Source organism: Somniosus microcephalus, chromosome 4, assembly GCF_052327205.1.
Source record: "Somniosus microcephalus isolate GS21.2 chromosome 4, FLI_Smic_1.0, whole genome shotgun sequence".
In the NCBI taxonomy this organism is placed as follows: Eukaryota; Metazoa; Chordata; class Chondrichthyes; order Squaliformes; family Somniosidae; genus Somniosus; species Somniosus microcephalus.
Genome location: NC_140990.1, coordinates 284,733,918 through 284,748,884, shown reverse-complemented (window position 1 = coordinate 284,748,884; position 14,967 = coordinate 284,733,918). Strand labels below are relative to the sequence as shown.

The 14,967-nt window shown below is 43.3% G+C and overlaps 1 protein-coding gene across 1 annotated transcript in view; it reads left to right on the top strand.

Moving 5' to 3' along the window:
- Window positions 1–14,967, top strand: part of dpp10 (dipeptidyl-peptidase 10 (non-functional)) — a 1,285,183-nt gene that overhangs the window by 232,257 nt on the left and 1,037,959 nt on the right. The window lies entirely within an intron of this gene.

Below are 14,967 nucleotides of genomic sequence, written 5' to 3'. Positions count from 1 at the left end.
TTGTTAATTACAGATGTCAGCTAAGACTTGAAATTGAAGTAATGGGCTGAATTTTCAAGCCTCCCTTCCAGCAGAGACGGGGTGGTAGCACACCCTGAAAATGGTGGGCAAAGACCATTGTCGCCATTGCTGTGGTCTCAGCAATGGTCCCCAAGGCTGACAATGGCCCCCTCAGTAAGACAGTAGGCCCATTAAAATGTTAATTGGGGTCCTATAACATACATGACCCCGATTGCCATTTTCGGACTGAACTGGTCAGAGCGTGCAAGGCACATGTTCTGACCAGTTTCAGCCTGGCAGAACAGGATTCCAGAGGTACTTTCCTCTTTATCTTGGTGGAGCCAGGGGTGCTCCTCCAGGCTCCCCAAAACCAGCCTGAGCCATTCCCGTTCGGGCTCCCCTCTCCTCCAGACATCAGGTTCACTTGACTGATTCCTGGGATGAGGGGATTGTCCTTTGAGGAGAGATTGAGTTGACTAGGCCTTTATTCCCTTGAGTTTAAAAGAATGAGATGTGATCTCACTGAAATGTATAAAATTCTTAAGGAGCTTGACAGGGTAGATGATGGAAGGATGCTTCCCCTGGCTAGTGAGTCTAGAACTAGGGGTCACAGTCTCCGAATAAGTAGATCAACCATTTAGGGCTGCGATGAAGTGAAATTTCTTCTTTCAAAGGGCTGTGAATCTTTGGAATTCTCTACTCCAGAGGGCTGTGGATGCTCAGTTGTTGGGTATATTCAAGACAGAGAGCGATAGATTTTTGGATATCAAGGGAACCAAGGGATTTAGAAATAGTGCAGGAAGATGGAATGGAGGTAGAAGATCAGCCATAGGATTAGATAGGATAAGCAGCACAGAAACAGGCCACTCGGCCCAACCAGTCCATGTCGGTGTTTATGCTCCACTCGAGCCTCCTCCCATCTTTCCTCATCTATCTCTATCAGCATAACTCTCTATTCCCTTCTCCCTCATATGCTTACCTAACTGCCCTTTAAATGCATCTATTCTATTCGCTTCAGCCACTCCCTGTGATAGCGAGTTCCACATTCTCACCACTCGTTGGGTAAAGAAGTTTCTTCTGAATTCCCTATTTGATTTCTTGGTGACTATCTTATATTGATGGCCTCTAGTTTTGCTCTTCCCCACAAGTGGAAACATGCCCTCTGTATCTATTCTATCAAAACCTTTCATAATTTTAGAGACCTCTATTAGGTCACCCCTCAGCCGTCTCTTTTCAAGAGAAAAGTGACCCAGCCAGTTCATCCTTTCCTGATGGGTATACCCTCGCATTTCTGCTATCATCCTTGTCAATCTTCTCTGCATGTTTTCCAGTGCTTCTATATCCTTTTTCAATATGGCGACTAGAATTGTACGCAGTACTAAAAGTGTGGTCTAACCAAGGTTCGGTACAAGTTTAGCATAACTTCACCACTTTCCAATTCTATCCCTCTAGAAATAAACCCTAGTGCCTGGTTTCCTTTATGGCCTTGTTAACCTGTGTCACTACTTTTAGTGATTTGTGTATTTGTACTCAGAGATTCCTTTGCTCCTCTACCTCGCCTAGATTCACACCTTCCAAGTAATGTCTTGCTGCAGTTGTACAGGGCCTTGGTGAGACCACATCTTGAGTATTGTGTGCAGTTTTGGTCGCCTTATCTGAGGAAGGATGTTCTTGCCATGGAAGGAGTTCAGCGAAGATTCACCAGGCTGATACCTGGGATGGCAGGAATCACGTATGAGGAGAGATTGGGACGATTGGGCTTGTACTCGCTGGAGTTTAGAAGAATGAGAGGGGATCTCATTGAAACTTATAAAATTCTGACAGGACTGGACAGACTAGATGCAGGAAGGATGTTCCCGATGGTCGGGGAGTCCAGAACCAGGGGTCACAGTCTAAGGATAAGGGGTAGGCCATTTAGGACAGAAATGAGGAGGAATTTCTTCACCCAGAGAGTGGTAAACCTGTGGAATTCTCTACCACAGAAGGCAGTCGAGGCCAATTCATTAAATATATTCAAGAAGGAGTTGAATATATTTCTTAAGGCTAAAGGGATCAAGGGGTATGGGGAGAAAGCAGGGATCGGGTACTGAAATTGGATGATCAGCCATGATCGCATTGAATGGCGGAGCAGGCTCGAGGGGCCGAATGGCCTACTCCTGCTCCTATCTTCTATGTTTCTATGTAATAAGTGACCTCCCTATTCTTCCTACCAAAATGTAATACCTCACATTTATCTATGTTGAAATTCATTTGCTAATTATATGCGCATTCTACAAGTTTATTAATGTCTTCCTGTAATTTGTTGCAGTCCTCCTGAGTATTGACTAATCACCCCCCACCCCCAATTTGGTGTCATCCGCAAATTTAGAAATTGTGTTTTTGATTCCAAAGTCTAAATCGTTAATGCAAATTGTGAACAACTGTGGTCCCAGCACAGATCCTTCTGCCACTGTGAATAGCTACCCTTTATTCTCTGCTTTCTGTTTTGAAGCCAGCTAGCTATCCATTCTACTACTTGTTCACTGACTCCACATTCTCTGCCCTTATTCACTAGTCTATTATGTGGTACCTTATCAAAGGCCTTTTTGGAAAATCTAGATAAATTACATCTACTATATTACCCTTGTCTATTTTCTCTGTTGCCTCTTCAAAAAATTCAATGTGGTTGGTCAAGCAAGACTTTCCCATTTGAAATCTATGCTGACTATTCATTATTATATTTTTAGTTTCTCGATGTTCTTCTATTTTCTCCTTTAGTAGGGATTCCATTATTTTTCCTACCACCGATATTAAGCTGACTGGCCTCTAGTTCCCTGGACATGTTCTATCTCCCTTCTTCAATATAGATATTACGTTAGCTATCCGCCAGTCCTCTGGTACTACACCTTTATCTAACAAATTATTTAATTTGTTTAGTAATGCCTCTGCTATCTCTTCCCTAGATTCTTTTAAGATACGTGGATGTAATCCATCTGGACCAGGGGTTTTATCCTCTGAGTTTGATTAGTTTAGTTAATATGTCTCCCCTTTTTATTTTAAATGCATTATCTCATTACTAATCTCAGCATCCAATGTCATGTCCACCTGTTCTATCTCCCTGGTACTTACTGAAGCAAAGTAATTATTTAATATTGCTGCCATCTCTCTATTGCTGCCTGTGGTATTATCCTGTCCATCCCTTAGTGGCCGTATTCTCATCCCGACCTTCCTTTTTTTATTGATGTGCCTGTAAAATATTTTACTATTTTGTTTTATGTTCCTTGATAATTTAATTTACTAGTTCCTCTTTGCCTTCCTAATTGTTTTTATGACTTCTCCACTAATCTCTTTGTATTCTCCCTTATCATGCTCTCCCTTGCTATCCATGTTCTTAATGTATGCCTCTTTCCTTAACCTCAATTTTTCCCTTTTGGCTTTATTCATCCATGGTGTCTCATTACTGTTTAGCTTCTTGTTTATTCGTGGAATATATTTTACCTGGACTCTGTTGAACACCGTTTTAAATGTTTCCGATTGGTGATCTATGTCATTGTTAGCCAATGTTGTCCATTTGATTTTCCCAAGTTCTATTCTCAGCCCCTCAAAATCAGCTTTTCTCCAATCTATTATCGTGGCCTTAAAGCTTATAAAGTTTATTTATCATAAGGCGTATTATATTATTGTCACTATTGCCTAGATGCTCCCCTACTTTTACTTCTCTTATCTGCTCTGGTTCATTCCCTATTACTAGATCTAATAGTGAATCCTCCCTTGTTGGGCTTTTTACATATTGGGTTAGAAACTAGTCCTGTAGACATTGTAGGAACTCCATTCTCATATCTCCTTTACCTACCTCTTCCGTCCAATAAGTATCAGAGTAGTTAAAATCCCCATGATTATTATTCTATTTTTTTTACTCCTTTCCCTAATTTGTTTGCATATTTCTTCCTCCACTTCCCTTCCACTATTAGGTGGTCTGTAGTCTAGCCCTATTAGTGTGTTTGATCCTCTATTATGTTTCATCTCTGTCCACATGGACTCAATTTCTGTCTTGCTGATAGCTGCGTCACTTTTTTTCTACTGCCATTGTTATCCCTAATAAGTACAGCTACTCCACCTCCCCTTTCTCCCTCTCTATCTTTCTAAATATGTTATACGTTGCAATGTTTTAAAATCCCAGTCCTGATTTTTCTGTAGCCTTGTCTCAGTAATCCCTACTATGTCTGGTTCCTCATAATGCATGTTTTCCTCCAGCTTCCATGTTTTATTCCGGATACTGTATACTGTGTACATTGCTGTACAGACAGTTTAACTCATTTTTAATGGCAGTTCCTCTCATTTTATTTTTATCCATCTCACCTAAATGGTGAAAGATTGGGGAATGCAGATGTTCAAAGGGATCTGGGTGTCCTTGTACATGAGTCACTGAAAGTGAATATGCAGGTGCAGCAAGCCATTAGGAAGGCAAATGGTATGCTGGCCTTAATTACAAGAGGATTTGAGTACAGGAGTAAAGAAGTCTTATTCCAATTATATATGGCCTTGGTGAGACCACACCTGGAGTACTGTGTACAATTTTGGTCTCCTTACCTAAGGAAGGATATAGCTACCATAGAGGGAGTGCAACGAAGGTTCACAAGATTGATTCCTGGGACTGTTGTATGAGAAGAGATTGAGTAAACTAGGCCTGTATTCTCTTGAATTCAGAAGAATGAGAGGGGATCTCATTGAAGCATACAAAATTATTACAGGGCTTGATAGGATGGATGCTGGGAGAATGTTTCCCTTGGCTGGGGAGTCTAGAACCAGGGGCCACAGCCTCAGGATAAAGGGTAGGCCATTCAGGACTGAGATGAGAAGGAATTTCTTCACACAGAGGGTGGTGAATCTTTGGAATTCTCTACCCCAGAGGGCTGTGGAGGCTCAGTCATTGGGTATATTCAAAACAGAAGTCGATAGATTTCTGACTAGTAAGGGCATCAAGGGATATGGCGATGGGGCTGGTGAATGGAGTTGAGGCAGAGGATTAGCTATGATCTCATTGAATGGTGGAGCAGGCTCGACGGGCTGAATGGTCTACTCCTGGTCCTACTTTGGCTGAAATCCTGATGGAGTATGGCCAAAATTTGCACAGGTATTAAAGCGTACATTCTCTTCTCTCATCATGGAAACGTTAACATTTTTTTATCACCAATTTAGGCCAACCCAGTTAGGAACCTTTATCATGTTGTTTTCAAGGATTATTAATTTTTTATAATGAGATTTCCCCTGCAGATTATGTGCTATATTATCTCAAAACATTACTTTCTGCAGCACAAGCCAATGAGTCACACATAACTTAAATTTTTTTTTTACAATTCCATTGGTGCTACTTCAGGCACCACGCAAATGTACTTTTTCATGTCATTGCCATTGTGAGGTAGAAATCCTTAGGAGCTGTCAACCAGGGGATTAAAATACAATCATAGTTCAGAAAGTGTCACTGATTATGCAGCCAATGCTATTTAACAGTGGACATGAACATAAACTAATTTTATATGCGATATACTGGAAGAGAATCTTACCCAGTGCCATGTCATACTGCTGTGTCATGGAGACCCATTGTTACTTTTATGTTTTCACTAGTCAATTTGTATCCATGTGATAATGGCATATTATTATGATTATTGGAAATAATTTAGTTATCTAAATGCTTATTTGATCTTCTAATAGACTATATTTTAGTATGAAAATAATCTAAAGATAAATATGAACTTTGGAGTTGGATTCGACTGGTCCAAAATTTACATTCTCAATTTTTTAATTTTATTAATTCAAGCAAGGTGTAGAAAGTCCCTGATCCATCAAGATCTTGAACATATATCCACTACTAAATCGTCCATGACCAGATATGTACCTTCCACCACTAGACTATCAGGAATAATAGCTCCAAATCACTTGAAACACCAAATGGTAATCTACCACAAAAAGTATCAAAACTCTTAGACCGCCAACATAAAATAGAAGTTACCCACCCAGCTTAAGCTGATTTCTGGTCACAAGTGATCAAGTCACTAAATATTAGCTATGACAACAAATAGCACTGCACTTCAATGAAATATATTTTGTCTCTTGTGAAAGTATACTGCCTTTATTTGAAGTGACATGCATGATCAGTTGAATGGCTTTTTATGCTGTCAATTATATGATTCTATGGAACATTGCACCAAATAGAGTTACTGCATGTACTACCAATGTATTCCAGAGGCCAATGACTCTCTGTGAAACAAAGTACTTCCGAACATATAACCTTAATCTGTGCTTTTGTAACTTATACTGATCCCCCCCTAGACCTTCTTGTCTATTTCACTCAAAAGGGCCTATCCATATTAACATAGGGTCATTCCGCCCTTCAAACCTGTTCCACCATTCGACTAGATCATGGCTGATCTTCATCTGAATTCCATTTACCCGCCTTGGTTCCCTAACCCATAATACGCTTGCCTAACCAAATCTATCAATCTCAGTTTTGAAATTTTCAATTGACCCCCAGCTTCAACAACTTTTTGGGGGAAAGAGTTCCAGATTCCTGACATCACCAGTGAATGTTCTAGCTCTAATTTTAAGGTCAAGCCCCTTCGTTTTGGACTCCCCCACCATAGAGTCATAGGGGGTGATTTTGCCAATGGGGGCGCGTTGGAGGCGGGAATGCTGCTTGTCGGGTTTCAGTCTCGCCTCCATTGGCATGTGGCCAACTCATGCTATTTTTCCTTGATTGACCTTGTTAAGCCCGCCCAGCGGGCTTAGCAGGCCAATTAAAGGAAAGCCAGTTACAGAGAATTGTCATCGTTTGACAGCTCTGTGAAGCTGCCAAACACTGACATTCTCTGTTGTTTGATGAGTCCTTGTATTCAAGACTCATCAAACCTCTTTCTTTAACAGAAATTAGATGGTTGTTGCATCGGAGAATGCAGCAGCCATCTGTCATCTCTGCCGGTGAGATGCGAGATTCTCCGCACCCCCAACTTTTGAAGCCTGCAGGAAGAAACAAAGGTAATAAACATTTTCTATCACTTTTCACTCACCTCACATACTTTTCTCTCCACACTTGCACCCATCACTTACCTTCACAGCACCCCTCTCACCCCCGTAGACCCACTGCTCGCCTCGGTGACCCTGGCGGGGTTTCCCGACGTCGGGAAGCCCGCGTCTCTGGTGGCAAAATGGGGATAATCCTTTTAACTGCCTGTTAATGACCTGTTAACAGGCAGTTAAGTGGCTGTAATGTCCTTCCCGCCTCCAGGAGACGGGACCCGGTGTGGGTCGGCTACGCGCCTCCTGGGAAGATGGCACGGAGGCGGGTTGGGGACAAGATGGGCACTCGCCCCCAGATTCTGCCACTTTCCCGGCAGTCCCACCTCCCCAGGGCTGGCAAAATCGCGCCCATAGAGTCATAATGACACAGAAGGAGGCCATTCAGCCCATCGAGTCAATGCCAGCTCTCTGTAGAGCAATCCAGTCAGCCCCATTCACCCGCTATATCCCCGTAGCCCTGCAAGTTTATTTCCCTCAAGTGCCTATCCTGTCTCTCCTTGAAAACATTGAGGCCTAGAAATTCGGTGGGCTGCGCCACCAGTTAGCGCCTAAAGAGGGCACTCAGTGGCTTTAGCGCCACTGGCCGCGCCTCCCGCGATATTTAGCTGGGGCGCTAATGGCAGCGTTAACCTGTTGCACTGCGCTGCCTCCGATGACGTCATCGGTGTGCACAGCGCCCCGCTCCCGCCCCGATCTCGATATTTGGCAGCGACCGCCTCTGTAGTGCCGTTCGCAAATGGCGCCCGGTTCACGGGGCCTTCCTGTGGCAGCAGTGGTGCAAATTAAGGTGGAGGTGCGGGGCGGACGTTTTTTCCGGCGGCCGCCTGCCAGCACCTCCGTCCCCGGCAACCTGATTGCCCCCCGCGGCATTGCCGGCTGTTTTCCGAGAGCCCGGCAATTCTCCTCGGTGCCGGGCTCTTTTGCCGGCACTCGCGATCTCCGATTGCGCTGGTGCAGGCCCCTCCCCCTTAAGAATGGGAGGAAGGCCTGCAGTACCGCAGCGCGCTGTGCCGCAGCATGTGGCGCTGCGATATTCAGTTTCAACGCCCTAAGAGGGACGCGGAGCGCCTCGAGCCTCACCCCGTGTCCCTCTTGGGGCGCTCAAGCTGAATTTCCGGTGGTCGCTACTGCTCCAAACGCTGCGCTAAATCTGGCGCCCAGGCGAGCTTGGCGCCCCGTTTGTGGCTCCACCCAATTTCTCCCCGAGTGTCTCCACTTCCACCATTTCCACCAGCAGTGAATTCCAGGTCATCACCACTCGCTGCGTGAAAATGTTTTTCCTCACATCACCCCCCTGTATCTCTTGCCCAGAACTTTAAATCTGTGCCCCCTAGTCCTTGTACCATCAACTAGTGGGAACAGCCTTTCCCCGTCTAGCCTATCCAAACCCGTCATAATCTTGTACACCTCTATCAAATCACCTCTCAACCTCTTTTACTCTAATGAAAATAAATCCAGCTTCTCCAACCTGTCCTTGTAGCTAAGATCCCCCATCCCCGGAAGCATTCTGGTAAATCTCCTCTGCACCCTCTCAAGGGCCTTCACATCCTTCCTAAAGTAGTGACCAGAACTGGACGCAATACTTCAGTTGTGGCTTAACCACCACTTTATAAAGGTTCAGCATAACTTGTCTACTTTTGTACTCAATACCTCTATTTAAGAAGCCCAAGATCTCGTAGGCCCCACACCGCCTCTTACTACCCGTTTACTGTTTACATGACGGTAGAAAATTTTTGGGTTCCCTTTTATTATGTTAACCGCCATTCTACTCTCATATTCTCTCTTTGCCAATCTTATTTTTATCTTCTCTTCCCTTCTTAATTTGGTCTGGTTCTTCCTTGAAGAATTCACCTGATCTGCATCATAAACCCTCTGTTTTTGTTTCATCACCTTCTCAATCTCCCTCGTCATCCAAGGAGCCCTTGCTTTGGTTCCTTTACCCTCCCTCTTGTTGGAATGTACCTAGCCTGTACTTGGAACATCTCCTCCTTAAAGATCACCCATTGTTCCGTTACAGTTTTTTCTGTCAGTCTTTAGTTCCATTTTACCCTGGCTAGATCCTTTCACATCGCATTGAAGTTAGCCCTATTCCAGTTTAGAAGTTTCACTCTAGAATGTTCCTTGCTCCTCTCCATTGCTAATCTAAATCTTATGATACGATGATCACTCGTACCCAAGTGTTCTCCCACAGACACTTGGTCGATCTGGCCCCCCTCATTCCCCAGCACCAGATCATAAGAACATAAGAACATAAGAAATAGGAGCAGGAGTAGGCCATTCAGCCCTTCACGTCTGCTCCACCATTCAATGAGATCATGGATGATCTTCTGCCTCAACTCCATTCAACGGCCCTATCGCCATATCCCTTGATGCCTTTACTAGTCAGAAATCTATCGACTTCTGTTTTGAATATACCCAATGACTGAGCCCTCTGGGGTAGAGAATTCCCAAGATTCACCACCCTCTGTGTGAAGAAATTTCTTCTCATCTCAGTCCTGAAAGGCCTACCCTTTATCCTGAGGCTGTGGCCCCTGGTTCTAGACACCCCAGCCAAGGGGAACATTTTCCCAGCATCCATCCTATCAAGCCCTGTAATAATTTTGTATGCTTCAATGAGATCCACTCTCATTCTTCTAAATTCAAGCGAATACAGGCCTAGTTTACTCAATCTCTTCTCATACGACAGTCCCGCCATCTCAGGAATCAATCTCGTGAACCTTCGTTGCACTCCCTCTATGGCAAGTATATATTTCCTTAGGTAAGGAGACCAAAATTGTACACAGTACTCCAGGTGTGGTCTTACCAAGGCCCTGTATAATTGGAGTAAGACTTCTTTACTCCTGTACTCGAATCCTCTTGTAATGAAGGCCAGTATACCATTTGCCTTCCGAATGGTTTGCTGCACCTGCACATTCACTTTCAGTGACTCATGTACAAGGACACCCAGGTCCCTTTGAGCATCTGCATTCCCTAATCTTTCACCATTTAGGAAATACTCTGCCTTTCTGTTTTTTCTACCAAAGTGGATAACTTCACATTTATCCACATTATATTCTATCTGCCATGTTCTCACCCACTCACTGAGCCTGTCGAAATGCCCTTGAAGCCTCTTCACATCCTCTTCATGACTGTCACTGCCACCTAGCTTTGTATCATCAGCAAATTTGAAAATGTTACATTTAATCCCCTTATCCAAATCATTGATATAGACTGTGAATAGCTGGGGCCCAAGCACCGATCCTTACGGTACCCCACTAGTCAGCCTGCCATCCTGAAAAAGATCAGTTTATCCCTACTCTTTGTTTTCTGTCTGTTAACCAATTCTCAATCCATCCTAGTATATTACCCCCAATTCCATGTGCCCTAATTTTGTTCACCAACCTCTTGTATGGGACATTATCGAAGGTCTTCTGAAAATCCAGATACACCATATCTACCGGTTCCCCTTTGTCTACTCCACTAGTTACACCCTCAAAGAACTCCAATAGGTTTGTCAAACAGGATTTCCCTTTCATAAATCCATGTTGACTCTGCCCAATCTTACTATTAGTTTCTAAGTGCCCAGTTATTGTATCCTTTATAATAGATTCCAGCATTTTCACAACTGCTGATGTGAGGTTAACAGGTCTGTAGTTCCCCGTTTTCTCTCTCCCTCCTTTCTTAAATAGTGGAGTTACATTTGCTATCCTCCAATCTGCAGGAACCGTTCCAGAATCTATAGAATTTTGGAAGATGACAACCAATGCGTCCACTATCCCAATGGCCACCTCTTTCAAAACCCTAGCATGTAGGTCAACCGGTCCTTCGGATTTATCGACTTTTAGTCCCATTAATTTTGCTAGTGCTGTTTTTTTACTAATAATTTCTTTAAGTTCCTCATTCTCGCCACACCCTTTGTCCTAGGGGGAGTGTTTGCTAGTGCTCTGGGGAAGGTTTAAATGAAAATGGCAGGGGGTCGGGAACCTGAGCAGGGAGACAGAGGAAAGTGAAACAAGGATAGAAGCAAAAGACAGGAAGGAGAAAAACAAAGGTGGCAGTCAGAGAAATCAAGGGTTTGAAATCAAGGGTTTAAATCAAATATGGCCACAGTAAATAATAATTCTAAAAGTTCTAAGAGCATTAAAAAAACAAGCCTGAAGGCTTTGTGTCTTAATGCGAGGAGCATTTGTAATAAGGTGGATGAATTAGCTGTGCAAATAGAGGTAAACGAATATGATATGATTGGGATTACGGAAACATGACTGGTGGCCAAGGCTGGGAACTCGACATCCAGGGGTATTCAATATTCAGGAAAGATAGGCGAAAAGGAGGTGGGGTAGCATTGCTGGTTAAGAGGGGATGAACACAATTGTAAGGAAGGATATTAGCTCTGATGATGTGGAAACTGTATGGGTAGAACTGAGAAATACCAAGGGGCAGAAAACGTTAGTGGGAGTGGTATATAGACCTCCAAACAGTAATGCGGAGGTTGGGGATGGCATTAAAAGGGAAATTAGAGAAGCGTGCAATAAGGACACAGCAGTTATCATGGGTGACTTTAATCTACATGTAGATTGGGCTAACCAAATTAGTAACAATAATGTGGAGGAGGAATTCCTGGAGTGTATACGGGATGGTTTCTGTAGTGTATGTAACCTGTACCACCTTAAGAGACTACCTTAAGGTGATGAACTACTTTCTGATGGCTCCTGTATATTGTAGTACCGGTGGTGACCACACCGGTATATAAACCCTGTGGAGCAGTTTGTATTTCAGTTCAGCCCTGACCCTCAATTACTAAAGACCTGTTTAAGTATTCTGTTGTCTGTGTCCAGTTATTAAGCATAACTACATTTGGGAAAACACAGACTCAACAGTTTCCTGGACCAATATGTCAAGGAACCAACTAGAAATCAGGCCATCTTAGGCTGGGTATTATGTAATGAGAAAGGATTAATTAGCAATCTTGTTGTGCGAGGGCCCTTGGGTCGGAGCAATCATAATATGATAGAATTCTTCATTAAGATGGAGAGTGAAGTCGTTGACTCAGAAACTAGGGTCCTGAATTTAAATAAAGGAAACTACGATGGTATGAGGTGCGAGTTGGGTACGATTGATTGGGGAATGTCACTCAAAGGGTTGGCGGTGGATAGGCAATGGCAAACATTCAAAGATCACATGGATGAACTACAGAATTTGTTCATCCCAGTTTGGCATAAAAATAAAACAAAAAAGGTGACTCAACCGTGGCTAACGAGGGAAATTAGGGATAGCATAAGATCCAAGGAGAGGACATATAAATTGGCCAGAAAAAGCAGTAAACCTGAAGTTTGGGAGCTGTTTAGGATTCAACGAAGGAGGACAAAGGGATTAATTAAGAAGGGGAAAATAGAGTATGAGAGTAAGCTTTCAGGGAACATAAAAACTGACTGTAAAAGCTTCTATAGATATGTGAACAGAAAAAGATTGGTGAAGTCAAGCGTAGGTCCCTTGCAGTCAGAATTAGGGGAATTTATAATGGGGAACAAAGAAATGGCTGACCAATTAAATACATACTTTGGGTCTGTCTTCACAAAGGAGGACACAAATAACCTCCCAGAGATGTCGGGGAACATAGGGTCTAGCGAGAGGGAGGAACTGAAAGAAATCAGTACTTGTAGGGAAATGGTGTTGGGGAAATTGATGGGATTGAAGGCCGATAAATCCCCAGGGCCTGATAATCTACATCCTAGGGTACTTAAGGAAGTGGCCTTAGAAATAGTAGATGCATTGCTGATCATCTTCCAAAATTCAATAGACTCTGGAACAGTACCCATGGATTGGAGGGTAGCTAATGTTACCCCACTATTCAAAAAAGGTGGTCGAGAGAAAACGGGGAATTATAGACCGGTAAGCCTGACATCGGTAGTGGGGAAAATGCTAGAGTCCATTATAAAAGATGTAATTGCAGAGCACTTGGAAAACAGTGCCAGGATCGGACAAAGTCAACATGGATTTACAAAAGGTAAATCGTGCTTGACTAATCTACTGGAATTTTTTGAGGATGTAACTGGTAAAATAGATAAGGGAGAACCAGTGGATATGGTGTATTTGGACTTTCAGAAGGCTTTCAATAAAGTCCCGCATAAGAGATTAGCGTGTAAAGTTAAGGCACATGGGATTGGGAGCATTGACTTGGATAGAGAACCGGTTGGCAGACAGAAAGCAAAGAGTTGGAATAAACGGGTCTTTTTCCGAGTGGCAGGCAGTGACTAGTGGGGTACCGCAGGGATCGGCCCTAGGACCCCAGCTATTCACAATATATATTAATGATCTAGACGAGGGAACTAGATGTAATATCTCCAAGTTTGCAGACGACACAAAGCTGGGTGGGTGTGTGTGCTGTGAGGAGGATGCCGAGAAACTCCAGTATGATTTGGACAGTTTGGGTGATTGGGCAGAAGCATGGCAGATGCAATATAACGTGGATAAATGCGAGGTTATCCACTTTGGTGTCAAAAACACCAAATTATTATCTGAATGGCAATAGATTGGGAGAAGGGGAAGTGCAATGAGACCTGGGTGTCCTTGTGCACCAGTCGCTGAAGGTAAGCATGCAGGTGCAGCAGGCAGTTAAGAAGGCAAATGGTATGTTGGCCTTCGTAGCGAGAGGGTTCGAGTAGAGGAACAAGGATGTCTTGCTGCAGTTGTACAGGGCCTTGGTGAGACCACCCCTTGAGTATTGTGTGCAGTTTTGGTCGCCTTATCTGAGGAAGGATGTTCTTGCCATGGAGGGAGTGCAGCGAAGATTCACCAGGCTGATACCTGGGATGGCAGGAATGACGTATGAGGAGAGATTGGGTCAATTGGGCTTATACTCGCTGGAGTTTAGAAGAATGAGAGGGATCTCATTGAAACTTATAAAATTCTAACAGGACTAGACAGACTAGATGCAGGAAGGATGTTCCCAATGGCTGGGGAGTCCAGAACCAGGGGTCACAGTCTAAGGATAAGGGGTAAGCCATTTAGGACAGAGATGAGGAGGAATTTCTTCACCCAGAGAGTGGTGAACCTGTGGAATTCTCTACCACAGAAGGCAGTAGATGCCAAATCATTAAATATATTCAAGAAGGAGTTAGATATATTTCTTAAGCCTAAAGGTATCAAGGGATGTGGGGAGAAAGCAGGGACAGGGTACTGAATTTGGATGATCAGCCCTGATCTCATTGAATGGCGAAGCAGGCTCGAGGGGCCAAATGGCCTAATCCTGCTCCTATCTTCTATGTTTCTATCTTTGTATGTTTTCTCGTATTTCTGGGAGGTTTTTTGTGTCTTCCTCTGTGAAGACAGAAACAAAGTATTTATTTAATTTCTCTGCCATTTCCTCATTCCCCATTATAAATTCTCCCATCTCTGGCTGTAAAGCACCTACATTTGCCTTTGCCAGTCTTTTCCTTTTCACATACCTATTGAAGCTTTTACAATCCGTTTTTATATTTTTCGCTAGTTTGTGCTCATATTCCGTTTTCCCTTTCTTTATCAATTTCTTGGTCCTCCTTTGCTGATTTCTAAAAAGATCCCAATCCTCAGGCTGACTGCTTTTTCTGGCAACTTTATAAGCTTCCTCCTTTGACTTAATACTAGCTTTAATTTATTTTGTTAGCCATGGTTGGATCACTTTTCCTTTTGAGTTTCTATGCCCTAGAGAAATATATGTTTGTTGCAAATTATGCATTATTTCCTTGAATGTTAGCCATTGTATGTCCACCTTCATACCTTTTAGTGTAGTCTCCCAATCTACCATGGACAACTTGTCCCTCATACCCTTGTAGTTTCCTGTTTAGATTGAAGACCTTCGTTTCAGATTGGACTACATCACTCTCAAACTTAATGTAAAATTCAATCATATTATGGTCACTGGTCTCTATAGGCCCCTTTACCACAAGATTATTGATT